The sequence below is a fragment of the Rhinoderma darwinii genome, chromosome 1 (assembly GCF_050947455.1).
Source record: "Rhinoderma darwinii isolate aRhiDar2 chromosome 1, aRhiDar2.hap1, whole genome shotgun sequence".
NCBI classification, from domain to species: Eukaryota; Metazoa; Chordata; class Amphibia; order Anura; family Rhinodermatidae; genus Rhinoderma; species Rhinoderma darwinii.
Genome location: NC_134687.1, coordinates 642,773,094 through 642,793,981, shown reverse-complemented (window position 1 = coordinate 642,793,981; position 20,888 = coordinate 642,773,094). Strand labels below are relative to the sequence as shown.

Here is a 20,888-nt window from a genome sequence, read left to right as displayed (position 1 = left end):
GGGGGCTGGCCGATCGGCGCTAAACACCTTAATTGTGGCGTTCAAAATCGAGCGCCGCACTTAAGGGGTTAACTGCCGAAATCAGCGGCGATGGGCTGCTGATCGGCAACGGAGAATGCAGGGAAGACACCCTGCACAGTTAACCGCCGCTGCGGTGTAGCACCGCGCGGCGGTTAACTGTCAAAGCACAGACGTAACTGCATGTCAAGGTGCGCAAACTTACTGCACACATCGACGTGCAGTTACGTCAAGGTGCGGGAAGGGGTTAACCCCTTAAGGACACAGGCCTGTTTTGGCCTTCAGGACACAGCCAATTTTTCAAATCTGACATGTTTCACTTTATGTGGCAATAACTCCGGAATGCTTTTACCTATCCAAGCGATTCTGAGATTGTTTTCTCGTGACACATTGGACTTTATGTTATTGGCAAAATTTGCTCGATACATTAAGTATTAAATTGTGAAAAACACCAAAATGTAGCGAAAAATTGCAAAAATTTGCATTTTTCTAAATTTATATGTATCAGCTTGTAAGACAGATGGTAATACCACACAAAATTGTTGCTAATTAACATCACCCATATGTCTACTTTAGATTGGCATCGTTTTTTGAACATCCTTTTATTTTTCTATGACGTCACAAGGCTTAGAACTTTAGCAGCAATTTCTCACATTTTCAAGAAAATTTCAAAAGGCTATTTTTACAGGGGCCAGTTCAGATGTGAAGTGGATTTTAGGGCCTTATATATTAGAAACCCTCGATAAGTCACCCCATTTTAAAAACTTCACCCCTCAAAGTATTCAAAACAGCATTTAGAAAGTTTCTTAACCCTTTAGATGTTTCACAGGAATTAAGGCAAACTAGATGTGAAATGTTCAAATTTCTTTTTTTTTTTGCAGAAATTCATTTTTCATCTATTTTTTTTGTAACACAGAAAGTTTTACCAGAGAAATGCAACTCAATATCTATTGCCCAGATTCTGCAGTTTTTAGAAATATCCCACATGTGGCCCTAGTGCGGTAATGGACTGAAGCTCCGGCCTCAGAAGCAAAGGAACACCTAGAGGATTTTGGGGCCTCCTTTTTATTAGAAAATATTTTAGGCTCCATGTCGGATCTGAAAGGCTCTTGCAGCACCAAAACAGTGGAAATCCCCCAAAAGTGACACCATTTTGGAAACTATACCCCTTGAGGAAATTATCTAGGGGTATAGTGAGCATTTTGACCCCGCAGGTTCTTTGCAGAAATTATTGGAAGTAGGCCGTGAAAATGAAAATCTACATTCTTTCAAAGAAAATGTAGGTTTAGCAAATTTTTTCTAATTTCCACAAGGACTAAAAGGAGAAAATGCACCACTACGTTTGTAAAGCAATTTCTCCCGAGTAAAACAATACCCCGCATGTGGTTATAAACGGCTTTTTGGACACAGGGCAGGAGTTAGAATGGAAAGAGCGCCATTTGGCTTTTGAAGCTCAAATTTAGCAGGAATGGTTTGCGGAGACCACGTCGCATTTGCAAAGCCCCTAAGGGACCAAAACAGTGAAAACATCAAAAAAGTTACTCCATTTAGGAAACTACACCCCTTGAAGAATTCATCTAGGGGTGTAGTGAGCATTTTGAACCCACAGGGGTTTCATAGATTTTATTAGAATTGGGCAGTGAAGATAAAAAAAATCCTTTTTTTCCAATAAGACGTAGCTTTAGCTCAACATTTTTAATTTTCTCAACAAATAAAGGAATAAAAGAACCCCAAGATTTGTAAAGCAACTTCTCTGGAGTACGGCAATACCCCATTTGTGGTCATAAACTGCTGTTTGGGCACACGGCAAGGATCAGAAGAGAAGGAGTGCCATTTGGCTTTTGGAGCACAGATTTTGCTGGATTGGTTTCTTGACACCATGTCACTTTTGCAAAGCTCCTAAGGTGTCAGTACAGTGGAAACTCACCAAAAGTGATTCCATTCACAAAACTACACCCCTTGAGGAGTTCATCTAGGGGTGTAGTGAGCATTTTGACCCCACAGGTGTTTCATAGATTTTATTAGAATTGGGCAGTGAAAATAAAAAAAATCCTTTTTCTTCAATAAGACGTAGTTTTAGCTGAAAATGTTTCATATTCTCAACAAATAAATGTAAAAGAGCACCCCAACACTTGTAAAGCAACTTCTCCTGTGTATGACAATACCACATATGTGGTCATAAACTGCTGTTTAGGCACAGAGTAGGGCACAGAAGGGAAGGAGCGCCATTTGGCTTTTGGAGTACAGATTTTGCTGGATTGGTTTCTGGGCGCTATGTCACATTTGCAAAGTCCCTGTGGGACCAAAACAGTGGATCCCCCCCCAGAAGTGACCCCATTTTGGAAACGACACCCCTCAAGGTATTCACCTAGGGGTGTAGTGAGCATATTAACCCCACAGGTGATTGGCAGAAATTGGTGTGCACGTGATGTTGCAGAGTGAAAATGGTTTTTCAATAGATATGCCAATATCCAGCTTGTGCCACTGGAGACACACACCCCAAAAATTATTAAAAGGGTTCTCCCGGGTATGGCGATGCCATATATGTGGAAGTAAACTGCTGTTTGGGCACACTGTAGGGTTCAGAAGGGAGGTAGAGCCATTTGGCTTTTGGAGCGTGGATTTTGCTTGTAGTAGTTTTGTTTGGAGTCTTACTGGTGTTTCCATTTATAATGTGGGTGCACATGTAAGGTGGGCGGAGTATATAAGGGGCATAGTCAGGTGGTATAGTGGGGTAAAAAAAAAACAATAAAATAATCCATAGATGTGTGTTATGCTGTGACACAATCCTTTCTGCACAGGCCGGTGTCGCACTAATAAATGGTCTTTACTTATCCCCCTTTTGGTCCGCACTCGGCACCTTTAAAGTTTGGGGAATTTTGCTGGAAAGTGTTGTCCTGGTATAATACGGGCACCCACGCTTCCAGCAGATATGTTTGGGCCCTCCCCTTCCTGGATCCCTAATTTTAGGGGCCTTGATAATTCGCCACTTGAAACAGAAGAAATGTTCCCCTCGGGCTGCACAACTGCATATTTTTATTTCCTGGCTTATTGGTGCCTTGACTAATTTTATTTTTTCATAGACATAGTGGTATGAGGGCTGTTTTTTTTTGCGGGATGAGCTGTAGTTTTTATTGGTACCATTTTGGGGTACACGTGACTTTTTGATCACTTGTTATCCTTTTTTTTTTGGGTCAAGGTGACCAAAAAACAGCAATTCTGGCATATTTTTTTAGTTCTTTTTATACAGCGTTCGCCACGTGTTATAAATTACATGTTACCTTTATTCTGCGGGTCAGTCCGATTCCGGTGATACCTAATTTATAGCACTTTTTATGTTTTACAACTTTTTGCACAATAAAATAACTTTTGTAAAGAGAATGGATTTTTTCTGTCGCCAAGTTGTGAGAGCCATAACGGTTTTCAATTTTTCGTCGGCGGAGCTGTATGAGGGCTTGTTTTTAGCGAGACGAGTTATAGTTTTTATAGATACCATTTTTAGGTACATGCGACTTTTTAATCACTTTTTATTTCAATTTTTGGAAGACAAAGTGACCAAAAAATAGCAATTATGTCAGTATTTTTTAGTTATTTTTTTTACGGCGTTCACTGTGCGGAATAAATAACATAATATTTTTATAGTTCAGGTCGTTACGGTCGCAGCGATACCAAATATGTATGGCTTTATTATTTTTTTCAATAATAAATGACTTGATAAGGGAAAAAGGGCGATTGTGTTTTGTGTTATTATTTGAAACTTTTATTGTATTTTTTACAACTTTTATTTTTACTTTTTTGACACTTTTTTTGACACTTTTCTTTAGTCCCACTAGGGGACTTGAAGGTCCAACAGTTTGTTTGATGTTCTAATACATTGCACTACCTATGTAGTGCAATGTATTAGAACTGTCAGTTGTTCACTGACAGCAAGCCGATCAGGCTCCGCCTCTGGGCTGGGCCTAATCAGCTTACGTAATGGCAGACAGGAGTCCATTGTTAGGGCTCCTGTTGCCATGGTAGCAGTCGCCAGCCTTGCCATCGCGTGGCAAGGCTGCCGATTTGCTACAAACCTCTAGGATGCAGCTATCACAATGGATCGCTGTATCGAAGGAGTTAATGCCAGGAATCGGAGCTAGCTCCGGTTCCTGGCGATAGATCGGGGAGTCCGCTGTAACATACAGCGGACACCCACTGCTGATGACGCCGGCTCAGCTTCTGAGCCGGAAGCTGTGCCGGCGCCATCTTGCCGATGGTACCGGAAGCCTCCTGGGCCCCGCCGACGACGGGGCATAGGAGGATTCCGTTGCTGGCGGACCGGGAGGTAAGCATTAGCCCTCCGATCGCCTTTGCAGCCACCGGCAACCCAGCGATCACGTTGCTGGGGCGCCGGTGGCTATAAACTCCTCACATGCTGCGATCGCTATTCAACGCAGCATGTGAGGGGTTAATCGGTCGGATCGGAGGCTAGCTCAGGTCCTGGCCGATACCTCAGGGTGCCAGCTGTAACATACAGCTGTCACCCGGCGGTGATGTCGCTGGCTCAGCTCCTGAGCCAGCTTCATCTCCATGACGTACAGTTACGTCAAGATGCGGGAACAGTCCATCTCCCATGACGTAACTGTACGTGATTTTGCGGGAAGGGGTTAATGGACATCCAGGACTTCATGGTACAGATCTGTTATATAATTCCACTAATGAGGAACCTTCTCCTGACCAATCAGAGATTGCAACCACAGGTGGTAAACCGTTCACAAAAATCTCAGGTCTTTTTACAAACAGAATAATTTACACCGGGGAGAAGCCGTATTCATGTTCAGAATGTGAGAAATGTTTTGCACAAAAATCACATCTTGTTAGACATGAGAGAAGTCATACAGGGGAGAAGCCATATTCATGTTCAGAATGTGAAAAATGTTTTACATAGAAATAAAGTTTTGTTAGACATGAGAGAAGTCGCACAGGGGAGAAGCCATATTCATGTTCAGAATGTGGGAAATGTTTTATGTATAAATCAAGTCTTGTTAAACATGAGAGAAGTCACACAGGAGAGCAGCCATATTCATGTTCAGAATGTGGAAAATATTTTACAGAGAAATCACGTCTTGCTATACATGAGAGAAGTCACACAGTAGAGCAGCCATATTCATGTTCAGAATGTGGAAAATATTTTACAGAGAAATCACGTCTTGCTATACATGAGAGAAGTCACACAGGGGAGCAGCCATATTCATGTTTAGAATGTGGGAAATATGTTACACAAAAAAAAAATCTTGTTAAACATGAGAGAGAAGTCACACAGGGGAGAAGCCATATTCATGTTCAGAATGTGAAAAATATTTTACATATAAATCAAGTCTTGTTAAACATGAGAGAAGTCACAAAGGGTAGAAGCCGTACTCATGTTCAGAATGTGGGAAATGTTTTATACAAAAATCAAGTCTTGTTAAACACGAGAGAAGTCACACAGGAGAGAAACCGTATTCATGTTCAGAATGTGGGAAATGTTTTACTACTAAGGGCACACTTAGGGTATGTGCACACGGTAGCAGGCTTTTACGTCTGAAATGACAGACTGTTTTCAGGAGAAAACATCTGCCTCATTTCAGACATAATTGCTCCTCCTCGCATTTTGACAGCTGTAAATTTTGAGCTGTACTTCATTGACTTCAATGAAGAACGGCTCAAATTACGTCTGAAAGAAGTGTCCTGCACTTCTTTTGACGAGGCTGTATTTTTACGCGTCGTCGTTTGACAGCTGTAAATGCGTAAATGACAGGTTGCCTGCACAGTACGTTGGCAAACCCATTCAAATGAATGGGCAGATGTTTGCCGATGTATTGTAGCCCTATTTTTAGACGTAAAACGAGGCATAATATGCCTCGTTTACGTCTAAAAATAGGTCGTGTGAACCCAGCCTTAGGGTTCATCAGAGAAACCACACAGGTTAGAAGCCATTTTGATGTTTTATATGCTAAAGATGTTTTACAAAGAAATCAAATTTTGGAACTCCTCAGAAAATTTGCATAGAGTGGAAACCATAATCTCATTTAGAATGTGGAAATGCTTTAGGAGCAAAAACATATTTAAACACAACGAGGTTATTCACAGACATTAAACAGCCAAACAGAATGTTTGGTAGATCCAGGATAATTCCACAAAAAAAATGAGCAAACACCCAAATTATACTTACATGAAGTCAACTGTGACCGTGATCTATGAAGAAAAAGTAATGTTGATGTGAGAAAGAAAAGAAGAGCCTTGTTTACTTAGCAAGCAGGGAAGCTGAATTGCCAACATGAACCTTGCTTCTTATTACAGTATTTTATAAATTCACCCACACTGCAGGAGAATCCAGAGTGACACTACGGAGAATGTAAACTTTTGTTTTGTTTTTAAGAAATGATGAAGTTGATGGAATTGAACAAAAAAACACTAACAAATTAACTTTACATTTCAATTAAATAAAAATGTACAGATATTTTTTGTCATAAAAGGAAATGTCATAAGTGTATTTATCTCTACCTAAAGACCTAGAATTATAATGAGGGGTGGCACACAAAATCACACCCATATGTGGTGGCGAATGGCCACACGATTTTACCTCTAATACCACAGTATCTACCGACTAATTTGTGTGTCCTTTTAGTCACCGATGTGGGTATGGTTGCGGCTTCGTGTGTTCTAATATTTAAGGTATATTCACTTGAGGCAGATTTGTAGCAGAAATTTCTGAAACTCAAAATCGTTCCATACATCTCAGTGGGATTGTTTCTGCAGCATACACATGGATTTTGAAATCACCATTCAGAGGAATCCGACAGCCGCAGGCATTTCTGAAACAAAACTGATATTTGTGAACTGGAATCACACGTGCAGTTATATCTAAAAAAAACAAAACGCGTTAAAAACTGCACCTCAAAACGAGAAGTGGATCCAGCCGGAAAGAGAAGTATAAGTCCTTCATTTATATTTCCTATTTATTTTTAATACACCCTTGTATTTGCTAAAAAGCTGAATGCGTGTATCCAGCTTAAAGAGACTCTGTCACCACATTATAAGTGCCCTATCTCCTACATAAGGAGATGGGCGCTATAATGTAGGTGACAGTAATGCTTTTTATTTAAAAAAACGATCTATTTTCACAACGTTAGGAGCGATTTTGGTTTATGCTAATGAGTTTCTTAATGCCCAAGTGGGCGTATTTTTACTTTCGACCAAGTGGGCGTTGTACAGGGGAGTGTATGACGCTGATCAATCAGCATCATGTATTCCTCTCCATTCATTTAGACAGCAGAATCGCGTTCTTACTAGAACATGATCTGCAGCCACATACACAGCGATTCTGCTTGATTAACGTTAATCCAGTGTCCTGATAATGAATACACATGACCATCCAGCCTGGACGTCACGTGTATTCAGAATCCTGACACTTCTGAATCTTTTCTGTGAGATTTACAGCAACGGATACGAAATCTCGTTTACCTCCTTAATCTCGCGAGATTTCGTATCCGTTGCTGGAATCTCACAGAAAATATTCAGAAGTATCAGGATTCTGAATACACATGACGTCCAGGCTGGATGGTCATGTGTATTCATTATCAGGACACTGGATTAACGTTAATCAAGCAGAATCGCTGTGTATGTGGCTGCAGATCATGTTCTAGTAAGAACGCGATTCTGCTGTCTAAATGAATGGAGAGGAATGCATGATGCTGATTGGTCAGCGTCATACACTCCCCTGTACAACGCCCACTTGGTCGAAAGTAAAAATACGCCCACTTGGGCATTAAGAAACTCATTAGCATAAACCAAAATCGCTCCTAACATTGTGAAAATAGATCGTTTTTTTAAATAAAAAGCATTTCTGTCACCTACATTATAGCGCCCATCTCCTTATGTAGGAGATAGGGCACTTATAATGTGGTGACAGAGCCTCTTTACTTATATAGGAGGTAGGGCACTTATAATGTGGTGACAGAGTTTCTTTACTTATATAGGAGGTAGGGCACTTATAATGTGGTGACAGAGCCTCTTTACTTATATAGGAGATAGGGCACTTATAATGTGGTGACAGAGTCTCTTTAAGGGTATGTGCACACGGTAGCAGGCTCTTACGTCTGAAATGACAGACTGTTTTCAGGAGAAAACAGCTGCCTCGTTTCAGCCGTAAAAGCTCCTCCTCGCATTTTGCGAGGCTTCTCTGACAGGCGTAAATTTTGAGCTGTGCTTCATTGAGTTCAATGAAGAACGGCTCAAATTATGTCTGAAAGAAGTGCCCTGCACTTCTTTTGACGAGGCTGTATTTTTACGCGTCGTCGTTTGACAGCTGTCAATCGACGACGCGTAAATGACAGGTTGTCTGCACAGTATGTCGGCAAACCCATTCAAATGAATGGGCAGATGTTTGCCGACGTACTGTAGCCTTATTTTCAGACGTAAAACGAGGCATAATACGCCTCGTTTACGTCTGAAAATAGGTTGTGTGAACCCAGTCTAAGAGAGGATCTAAGAGGAACGTGTCTCATTTAAACCTCTGCTGTTTTGATTACCCTTTTTTATTGAAATGTGTGGTATCACCATGCTGAGATCGAGAGCGCTCTGTAGCCTTCAGAACGGTTAGGGTATGTTCACACGACCTATTTTCAGACGTAATTCGGGCGTTTTACGCCTTGAATTACGCCTGAAAAAACGGCTCTAATATGCCTACAAACATCTTCCCATTGCTTTCAATGGGTTTTACGATGTTCTGTTCCCACGAGGTGTATTTTTATGCGACGCTGTCAAAAGACGGTGCGTAAAAAGACGCCCGCATCAAAGAAGTGCATATCACTTCTTGGGACATTTTTGGAGCCATTTTTCATTGATTCCGTTGAAAAACAGCTCCAATAACGTCCGTAAAAAAATGCGCGAAAAAACGTGAGCAGTTACAAAAACGTCTGAAAATCAGGAGCTGTTTTCAGGCGAAAACAGCTCCGTAATTTCAGATGTATTTTGCTACTGCGTGTGAACATACCCTCATGGATATCTGACTCAGGAAAGAAGATATCCAAACTATTAGATGTCATTTATTCCTCTGTACAGAAACCCATCTATAAATGGAGATTTCAGACAACTGACACTTGGTCCAGGCCAATCTGTCTCAGTAATATCAGCCTGAGAGCAGAACACAAGATGCTGAGAGACGTTTCTGAGAACCCCAGAATTTCTTAAAGATCTACTGCAGATTTTGCCACTCTTGATGTCTATAATTGCAAAAATGAATACTTCATGGGGGTATGCCAAGAGAAAGTCTTAGCTATCCCAAAAAAAAATATCAGGGCAAGACTATAGTTTGTTAATGAACACCTAGGCAAAAAAAAAACCATGACTTCTGGAACCGTCTGCTATGGAAAGGAGATTCCAAAAGTTATTTGTCCCCAGTACCAGAAGACATGTTTGCCATAAATTATAGACCGCGTTTCACCAGAAAAAACTATAAATTACTTGAGAGCATGGTGGAGGAAATGTTATGGTTTGGTACTGCTGAACTGCATCAGGACCTGGGCAACACATCATCCTAGAATACACTATGAAATCTACATTGACAGAGGCTGTTTGAGGATAATGTGAGACCGTCTAACACAGGGGTCTCAAACTCGGCCGGGTAAGTGGGCCGCATACAGAAAAAATGGGAAGCTGACGGGCCGCATTACTTTCAAATTTAATACAATACAAAATTATTATTAATCAATTAGTTATTTTAACTACAATAACCCTATATTACTATAATTAATAATAGTGCTAGGTTTAAAATTTGAGATATTTCTCCACGTGCTTATTTCAACAATCCAGATTTCCAGTTTAAGTGTCGCTAAATGCAGTCCGGCGGCTCAGTTAGCAGCGTTTGTCAGACGCACATGTCAAGATTGGGCAGACCCTTTTTAGATAGTGCCACAGTGCCCCCTGTAGATGCTGCCGCAGTGCCCACGGTGGATACTGCCGCAGTGCCCTCTAGTAAATGCTGCCGCTGTGCCCTCTGTAGATGCGGCCACAGAGTCCTCTGTAGATGCTGCCACAGAGTCCTCTGTAGATGCTGCCACAGTGTCCTCTGTAGATGCTGCCACAGTGCCCTCCGTAGATAATGCAACACACCCCTAGATAAGGCCACAGTGCCCTCTGTAGATGCTGCCACAGTGCCCTCTGCAGATGCTGCCACAGTGCCCTCTGTAGATGCTGCCACAGTGCGCTCTGTAGATGCTGCCACAGTGCTCTCTGTAGATGCTGCCACAGTGCCCTCCGTAGATGCTGCCACAGTGCCCTCCGTAGATGCTGCCACAGTGCCCTCCGCAGATGCTGCCACAGTGCCCTCCGCAGATGCTACCACAGTAATGTCAGGGTCTTGCCCAGAGCTGGAGTCCCTGAGCAGAGCCGCTTCTAGCACTCGAACTACAGTAGAGTTGTGACTGCAGCTCTGGATTTGTTTGGAGTATGGGACCTGATGTTACAGTACAGTTGTGACTGCGGCACTGGATGTGACTGGAGTATAGGACGTGATGTTACAGTAGAGTTATGACTGCAGCTCTGGATGTGGCTGGAGTATAAGACATGATGTTACAGTAGAGTTGTGACTGCAGCTCTGGATGTGACTGGAGTATAGCACATTATATAAAAGTAGAGTTGTGACTGGAGCTCTGGATTTGTTTGGAGTATAAGACAAGATGTTTGCATCTGCATCTACTCATCTTGCAGTAGAGTTGTGAGTGTAGCTGTGGATGTCTCTGGAGTATAGTACATGATGTTACATCCAGAGCTGCATTCACAACTCTAGTGTGACTGGGGTTTAACATGTTACAGCAGAGTGTTGACTGCAGCTCTGGATGTGACTGGAGTAAAGTACATGATATAATAGAGTTGTAAGTGCAGCCTGGGATTCCAGCTCTGCTCCTGACATCACTGTCCATATATGGACAGAGATGTCAGGGGCAACCCCAGAGCTGGAGTCCCGGGCAGAGTGCTAGTAGGCTCTTCCTGGGACTCCAGCTGTGCTCCTGACATCATTGGGACTCATGTTCTGGGGAAGCCCCTGACATCATTGTCGATGTATGGACAGCGATGTCAGAGGCTTCCCCAGAGCAGAGCCTATACTAGAGCTCTGCCCAGGACTCCACTCTGGGGAAGACCCTGACACACTGTCCATATATGGACAGCGATGTCAGGGAATTCCACAGAGTCCCGGAGCAGAGCCTATACTAGCACTCTGCACGGGACTCGGGCTCTGGTGAAGCCCCAGACATCGTGTGTCCAAACATAGACAGCGATGTCAGGGAATTCCACAGAGTCCCGAAGCAGAGCCGATACTAGTGCTCTGCCCGGGACTCCACTCTGGGGAAGACCCTGACACACTGTCCATATATGGGCAGCGATGTCAGGGAATTCCACAGAGTTCCGGAGCAGAGCTGATACTAGCGCTCTGCCCGGGACTCCGCTCTGGGGAAGACCCTGACACACTGTCCATATATGGGCAGCGATGTCAGGGCATTCCACAGAGTCCCGGAGCAGAGCCTGTACTAGAGCTCTGCCCGGGACTCCGGCTCTGGGGAAGCCCCAGACTCGCTATTCATATGTGGACAGTGATGTCAGGGAATTCCAGAGTCTCGGAGCAGAGCCGATACTAGCGGCTCTGTGTCCCCCGGGCCGCAGATGACAGCCCCAGGGGCCGCATGCAGGCCGCGTGCTTGAGACCCCTGGTCTAACAGAAAGCTTTAAGTTCAGCTTAAGGGCATGTTCACACGCTTAACAAGGAAAAACAGCTCCTAATTTTCAGTCGTTTTTTACGGTCGTTTTTGGAGCTGTTTTTCTATTGAGTCAATAAAAAACAACTCAAGAACAGACATGCACTTCTTTTTACAAGGCGTCTTTTTACGTGCCCTTTTTTTTTTTAAATGAGGCATAACAAAACACCCCGTCGGAACAGAAACGCCGTATTAACCATAGAAATCAATGGGCAGATGTTTGTAGGTGTTCTGCTTCCGATTTTTCAGCTGAAAATAGGTCGTGTGAACATACCCTAAAGTAGACTTTATAACAAGGCAATACCAGTAGCCCTATCTCCCATATAAGAGTAGTAGACCGAAAGCCTCATTCACATTTGCATATTTTGGTCAGTATGTTACATCAGTATTTGTAAGACAAAACTAGGAGTAGGTTCGAAACATGGAAGACTTGAAAATCTTTCCATTATAGTTTTCTCTGTTTATGTTTTGCTCCCAGTTTTGGCTTACAAATACTGATGTAAAATATATATAAGTGTAAATGAAGTCTAATTAAAAATAACACCTTCTGGAGGTTGTTTTTGCCAAAGGGTCAGAACCAGGTATTTGAGCCATAGAAGGAAGTGTCATCTGTGAGGTGATTTTTATTTTTGTTGGTTTTTTTAATATTTGCAAATTAGAATTTTTTTTTCTTATAAATTTATCACCTTTTTTTCTTTTGATACTGTATGAATGAAAATTAAATATTGATATACATGCCAACGTATGTAAAAAAAAAATAAAGAACATTACATCGGAAACTTGGACACTACAGGCTCCATACACGTGTAATTTTGAAGGGTAAGATAATGATTGTGAATAAGCATTAAACGATATTCGTGTTTTACCTTACACATGAAAAAACATTATAGTTGTGTTATCATTCACAGAGCAGGTTTTACGTGAACTACCGTTTCTATCCTGACACAGCCGAAATTATCTCCCATCATCTTACACTAAACCTTATGTGTAACATCGTGTTGTTAGAATTTTATTTTTTTAATAAAATGATTGATTCTCACAATGTTTTTTGTTATTCTCGGCGTTCGTTGAATTGGGTTACATCAATGTACCTAAAAGGGGTTATCTGTCTGTCTTTTTATAAGGCAATGATGATACATCACATGGTAAGGATTGGCTGTCTTGGATACAAGACCTGGTGTCATGACACCTTATAATCGAAGGGGTAGTGGGAAGCTGCAATGTGGGAATACAGCAGAAATTAGAGCTATTCCTAACACAGGACTAGGACTGGTAGATGCAGGTCCCGCCTCTGGGAGCTGCACCTATGTGGAAATTAGGGGTCCCCCAACCTGCTTGAAGAGTCATCTGCTGCATCATGGCGTAGAATGAATGGAGAGGTGGCCACGCATGGGCATATACTAGATCTATGGTCCTAAAACAAGAATCTTGGTTTAAGACCTCAGATCTAGATGTTTCCGGCAGAGGAAGTCCACAACCATGTTTTCTGATCCTTTTTAGATGGACTGATGAGGGAGACTGATTTTCCTTGGCCCAGATGACATGAATAGTATTGTCAGATCCTCAGGTTGCTTCATATTTGCACAGGAATGTAGAGATTATGTTTTCTTTTGTCTAAAGCCATGAACAAAAATAATAGAAATTCCATACTGTAAATGTAAAGAGAATTGTCCAAAGATATCTTGCATTTACAAAGGATTGGAGGAAGGGCAGCAATATTCTCATCCAATTCCAGGGGAAAGATAAAAAAAAGTAATAAGGTCTAGAAAATTAACAGAACGGCGCTAGATGTACAACCATGTAGGTACAATGCTGTATTAGAGCATGTATGTAATGAGGATGTTGCCGGCTCACCAGGACTTTTGTGAATCCGCAGACAACTGGACAGGATTCCATATCCAAAAAATTAAAAGAGGCACTCGTCTGGCACAATCCTCGTCTGGATAAAGAAGCACTAGAACTTTTCTATGTTTTAAATCTTTATTTGATGTCTCAACAATACTAAAGATTTCCCCTTCTTTTGGTCAGGCACTTATACACAACATGGCAGCCATCAAACATTTAGGCCGGGTTTGCACAGGACAGAAATTTTCCGCTGTGGGTTTTTGGCACAAATCTGTGGTGAATCCACAAGTGGATTTTGCTGCGGATTCACCTTGGACTTCAACCCTTCTACATTGAAATAGGTGAAATGTGTGATAAATCCGCTGACCTCCAATCCTCACAATACACTGAAACTTCCTGTTCTGTAGGTATCACTTTCTACACTCATCATCAAAGGCAGGATTACAGTGACCGGTACCACCTATATATAGATTACAGGATCCACCATTTATAATAGACTGATCCTTACTGTTCAGTATCGATCACTTCTCAGTAGTCATCGATAAAACTGACAGGTAAAACACCTATACACATTATATATATATATATATATATATATATATATATATATATATATATATACTCCTCAACATTGAAATTGCAACACCAAGAAGGAAAAGTTTTGGAATTGTGGAAGTCACAGGATCGTTAGACATGCTAATGATATGCAAATAAATCGAAACAAAATATTCCAAATATCTTGTATTATTTAGTATCGATTATGAGCGGCACGTGCAGAAATACACACACACGTCTTGGCATGCTATCAATGAGGTTATTAATGGTTCTCTGAGGAATGTTATGCCATTCTGAATGCACAAGGGCATGCAAATCATCAAGATTTGCTGCTGGCAGCTGCTCCCTTTGCAATTGCCGACCAATGACATCAATGACAATGAATGTTCGATAGGAGACAAGTCCGAAAACGCTGCAAGCCATGGTAGTACATTTAGACCATGCAGGCTGCTCACAGTAGAACGAGAAACATACGGCCTAGGATTGTCCTGTTGAAAAACAACATCTGTGCTTGAAAATGTGATAATTTGTGGATCTTACCGATACCTGCTACTTCCTCGATTAGCATAACCTTATGACCTGCCCTTCTTGGCATTGCAATTTCAATGTTGAGGAGTGTATTACACAGGATCCACCATCCATAGTAGACTGACCCTTCCTGTTCTGTAGAGATCACTTCTCAACGTACATCTTTGTATCATCATAGGCAGGATTACAATGCCAGGTCACACCTACATTGTATGGACAAAAGTATTGGGACACACCTCTTAGGTTGGTTCACATGGCGCAGTCAAAAATTTGTTTTTTTTACCACACTGTGTGAACCAAGCCTAAATCATTAAATTCAGGCAATTCCTTCAGTCTTTTTGCCACAGGTATATAAAATCAAGCACCTAGCCATGCAGTCGCCTCTACAAACACTTGTGAAAGAATGGGTTGTTCTAAATAAAACTCACTGAATTTGAGTGTGGTATCGTAATATTATGTTGTCGTTGCAACAAGTCAGTTCCTGAATTTATTTTCTCTTCTAGATATTCCACGATTAACAATGAGTGATGTTATTGCAAAGTGGAAGAGTTTAGAAATGACAGCAACTTAGCTACAAAGTGGCAGACCAATGTAACGTTACAGACCGGAGTTGACGAGTGCTGAGGCGCCTAGTGCATGACGTTCACCAACGCTTTGCTGACCTAATAACTGCAGAGCTCCAAACCTCCTCTGGCATTGACATCCGCACAAAAACTGTGCCCCCTGAGTTTAATGGTATGGGTTTCCATAGCTGTATGCAAGCCGTACATTTACATTACCAAGCACACTTCCAAGCATCGGATGGAGTGGTTTACAGCATGCTGCCACTGGACTCTGGAGCAGTGGAAATGTGCTTTGTGGAGTAACGAATCACACTTCTCTGTCTGTCTTTGTTTGGCAAATGCCAGGAGAACATTGCCTGTCTTAATGCATTGTGCCAACTGTAAAGTTTGGTAGAGCGATAATGCTATGGAATTTTTTTTCTGGGGTCCGCTTAGGACCCTTAGTTCCAGTCAAGGGAAATCTTAAAACATTAACATACCGAGACATTTTGAACAACTGTATGTTTCTAACTTTGTTGGAACGGTTTGGGGTAGGCCCTTTTCTGTTTCAGCATGACTGTGCCCCAGTGCACAAGGTCTATAAAGGCATGGTTGGTGTGGAAGAATTTGACTGACCCACACAGAGCCCCGACATTAACCCCATCAAACACCTTCGGGATGTATTAGAAATTAAAGATTGCGAGCCTGGTCCTCTCCTCCAACATCAGTGTCAGACCTCACAAATGCTCTTCTGAATGAATGGGCAGCAATTCCCATAGACAAACTCCAAAATTTTGTAGAAAACCATCCCAGAGGAGTGGAAGCTGTTTTAGTTACAAAATAGGGACCACCTCCATATTGATGCCTATATATTTAGAATGGGATGTGTAGGTGTCCCAATACTTATGTCCATTTAGTATAGCTTGCCCTTTGCAGGATTACCATGTAAAGGACTACAGTTCCCATGATTCCTCTCTCCTCTCACAAACACATGCTGCCACACATGTGAAAACAAGATCCCATCAGAGACGGAGACGGAGGGGGAGAGCAGGAAAAAGAATGTGATATACAATGTCCCGAAATACAGGGAGAGGGAGAGGAGATATTACCATGTTCAATGAACAGGACATCACACGGGACATTTTAGCTACAGACAGTACATTAGTGACTATTACTACTGCAGTCAATCCATTTGCACACATTTTTTAAAGATCAGAAAAATCTTTTAACCCCTTCCCCCACCCTGATATCCGGGCAGACTACAAGGGACCAATCGAAGCGGTCCCTTGTTGGAGATGGCTCCGATTGGTTAGTCTGTACAGACTTACCAATCGGAGCTTAGAACTGAGGAGGAGAAATGTCACAGGCTCTGATTTCCTCTGTTGGAGTCAGGAAGTAGAGGAGATCGGAGCCTGTGGACATCAAGTAAAGAAACAGTCAAAATTTAAAAATAAACCACGTCAAAACCCCATTAACCCCTTGATCACAGTCTTTAACTGTGATCATCCCCACCCTGCCTCTCCCAGTCTATAAGGGAGCTTTTTTTTTTTTTTTTTTAAATTCATAAAACTCTAAAAAAAAGTTTAGTCAGTGTTAGTCAGCATCAATTTAGCCAGCGTCAATTTAGTCAGTGTTAGTCAGCATCAGACCGACTGTTAGTCAGTGTTAGTCAGCGTCAGACCATCTGTTAGTCAGTGTTAGTCAGCGTCAGACCGTCTGTTAGTCAGTGTTAGTCAGCGTCAAACCGTCTGTTAGTCAGTGTTAATCAGCATCAGACCGTCTGTTAGTCAGCGTCAATTTAGTCAGAGTTAGGCAGCGTAAATTTAGTCAGTGTTAGGCAGCGTCAGACCGTCTGTTAGTCAGTGTTAGTCAGCGTCAATTTAGTCAGTATTAGGCAGCGTCAATTTAGTCAGTGTTAGTCAGCGTCAGACCGTCTGTTAGTCAGTATTAGTCAGCGTCAGACCGTATGTTAGTCTGCGTCAATTTAGTCAGTGTTAGTCACCGTCAATTTAGTGAGTGTTAGTCATTGTCAGACCATCTGTTAGTCAGTGTTAGTCAGCGTTGATTTAGTCAGTGTTAGTCAGCGTCAATTAAGTCAGTGTTAGTCAGCGTCTGACCGTCTGTTAGTCAGCGTCGGACCGTCTGTTAGTGTCAGACCGTCTGTTTGTCAATCAGTCAGCGTCAGAAGCATTTGTGAAAAATGTTTAATTAATTTTGTTCACGCCAGATTTCCACAAGATTCTGCCCAAAAAACCTGTGCGGTCAAAAAAAGTGATCACACCCCTAGATAAATTCCTTGAGGTGTGTAGTATTCGAAATGGGGTAATTTCTGGGTGTTTTCCATCGTTATAGGGGCTCAGCAGGGGCGTAGCTAAAGGCTCATGGTCCCGCCGATGCAAAAGTTCTTATTGGGCCCCCCTCCCGCAAACTTTTCATGGCCAATGGTCCGCAGCTTTCAGCTGCATCGCTGGGTCTCCTAAGTGACCAAACAATGCAGCACTAGCAGCCAGGGGCGTCACTGAGGACTTAAAACATCAGGGGGAATAGCCCCAATACATATGTGTCCGCCCAAAAAAAAATGTGTGTATAGCAAACAGCATAGCATATCTATAGCATTACGACCCTATAAACTATGGATAGGATTAAATACATTGGCTCAGCAGACAGTATCACACATGATAGGATTAGATACAGTGGCTCAGCAGACAGTATCACACATGATAGGATTAGATACAGTGGCTGAGCAGACAGTATCACACATGATAGGATTAGATACAGAGGCTCAGCATACAGTATCACACATGATAGGATTAGATACACAGCTCAGCAGACAGTATCACACATGATAGGATTAGATACTGAGGCTCAGCAGACATTATCACACATGATAGTATTAGATACACAGCTCAGTAGACAGTATCACACATGATATGATTAGATACAGTGGCTCAGCAGACAGTATCACACATGATAGGATTAGATATAGTGGCTCAGCAGACAGTATCACACATGATTGGATTAGATACAGGACTCAGCTCGCTGACATTGCGGCTCCAGCGCTGGACCCAGGAAAGGTAAGATAATAATTTTGCTTCTTTATGTGTTACTGATTATTTTTGTGTGTTTGTGTTTTTTTACAGGTTCCGTTGTTGGACTTCGGATACGAGGACTTCAATGACAGCGTTTTTTTTATTCTCAATAAAATGGTTAATGGGGGTTGTGTTTTTTTATTTCAATAAAATATTTTTTCTATGTGCTTGTACTTTTTAAACTTTATTATCACCGCCTTAGTAATGGCCGCTGGCTGATTGACAACCTCCATTACTAAGGCGGGGCTTAATGTTAGCCGGTGCAAAGGTCAACACTAACCCCCATTATTACCCCGGTACCCTACGCCACCAGGGGTGCTGGGAAGAGCCGGGTATGAACCAGTACCCGTCCATCTGTAGTGACGGGCAGGCACCGGGGTGGCTGCAGGCTGGTAGTATTAGGCTGGGGAAGGCCAAAAACAGTGGCCCCTACCACCCTGGTAATGCTGCCTGCTGCTGCTGTGTTGTATCTGGCTGGTTATGAAAATTGGGGGGGGGGGACCCCACATCGTTCTTTCCAATTATTTATTTTTTTAGTTTTTTTTAAATGATGTGCCAGGTACAATAAAGCAGCAGCAGCCTAGCATCACCAGGGTGGGAAGGGGCACTGTTTTTGGCCTTTCCCCTCCTGATAATACCAGCCTGCGGCCACCCCAGTGGCCAACCATCACTACAGATGGTCAAGTACTGGATGGTACCCGGCTCTTCCCAGCACCCCTGGTGGCGGTGGGTACCGGGGTAATAAAGGGGGTTAGTGTTAGCCTCTGCACCGGCTAACACTAAGCCCCGCCTTAGCAATGGCTGCTGTCAATCAGACGGCGGCCATTACTAAGGCGGTAGTAATATAGTTTAAAAAAAAAAACACAAAGACATAGAAAAAAGATTTTATTGAAATAAGAAAAAAACACACAACCCTCATTAACCATTTTATTGATAATTTAAAAAAAGCCGTCATCGAAGTAGTCCTGGAATCCGACGTAGTCCAACGACCGAACCTGTAAGAAAACACAGAAAAAAAACGATTTGTAACACATGTGTTCGGCTTAGATACAGGGCCCATGTGTGATACTGTCTGTGGGACCCTGTATCTAAGCCTACCACAAAGTAGGCTTAGATACAGGGTCCAGCAGACAGTAATCTTATACAGTATAAGAGTACTGTGTGCTGGGGCCCTGTATCTAAACCTACAGTGTGGTAGGCTTATATACAGGGCTCATCAGACAGGATCACACATGGGCCATGTATCTAAGCCTACCATGTGATTGGCTTAGATACAGGGCCCAGCAGACAGCATCACACAATCTGTGATCTTGTCTCATGGGCCCTCTAAGCCTGCTACATCGTAGGCTTAAAGGGGTTGTCCAGTCCCTAAACATTGATGGCCAATCCTCAGGATAGGCCATCAATAGCTGATGTGTCGGGGTCCGTCTCCCGGGACCCGCCAATCAGCTGTTTTGAAGGGGCCGCAGCACTCGTACGACAGCTGCTTCCCCTTCATTTCACTACGCGCTCACACTGTGAATCGCCGACACCGATTCACAGTGTGACCGGAATGAAGGGGAAGCAGCTCTCGTACGAGTGCTGCGGCCCCTTCGAAACAGCTGATTGGCGGGTCCCGGGAGTCAGGCCCCGCCAGTCAGGGCTACTAATCTTACCTTCCTCTTCAGCCGCGGCGGAAGTTCTGTCCTCTCGATGTTGTGCACGGCGCATAGCGCTGTGACGTCATGTGCTACGCACAGCGCTTGACGTCAGGACCTCCACTGCGATCCGGAACCAGGAAGGTAAGTACAGTCTGTTACTATAGTAACAGGGACCCACGGCCCGAGTTACTATAGTAACTTTTTATTGATGTGGTGCGGGGGGCTGTGGGCCCCCCTTGCTTAGGGGCCCGGTCGCAATTGCGACCGCTGCAACCCCTATAGCTACGCCAGTGGGGCTCAGAGTCTCTTCAAAGATCAAATGGGGCTGTTGAACCAATCATGCAAAACTTGGGTCCTGAAAATCTAAGGCTGTTCCTTCACTTCCAGGCACTGCCATGTGTCTACATAACATATTTGGACCACTTTGGGGTATCTCTGAACTCGGTACAAATGGGCCAATAAATGTTGAGGTTCTTTTTTTCACTTGCACACCCCGAGAAAAATTCCTTGAAGGGCGTCGTTTCCAAAATGGGCTCACTTTTAGGGGGTTTCCACTGTTTTTCTCACTCCAGTGCATTGCAAATGCGACATGGCACTGAAAACTATTCCAGCAAAATCCACGCTCCAAAATCCAAATGACGCCCTCTCTCTCTTCTAAGCTCTCCTGTGGATCCAAACAGCCATTTATTACCACATATGGGGTATTTCCGTAATTGGGAGAAATTTCTTAACACATGTTTGGGTGCTTTTTCTCCTTTATTCCTTGTAAAAATTAAAAATGTAGACATTTTTCCAAATAAAAGTAGATTTTCATCTTCACACACTAATTCAAACAAATTTAGCAAAAGAACTGTGGGGTCAAAATGCTAACTATACCCCTAGAAAGATTCCGTGAGGGGT

At 42.8% G+C, this 20,888-nt stretch overlaps 1 pseudogene; it reads left to right on the top strand.

Moving 5' to 3' along the window:
• LOC142695368 (uncharacterized) overlaps positions 1-20,888 on the top strand; it is a 204,559-nt pseudogene that overhangs the window by 175,348 nt on the left and 8,323 nt on the right.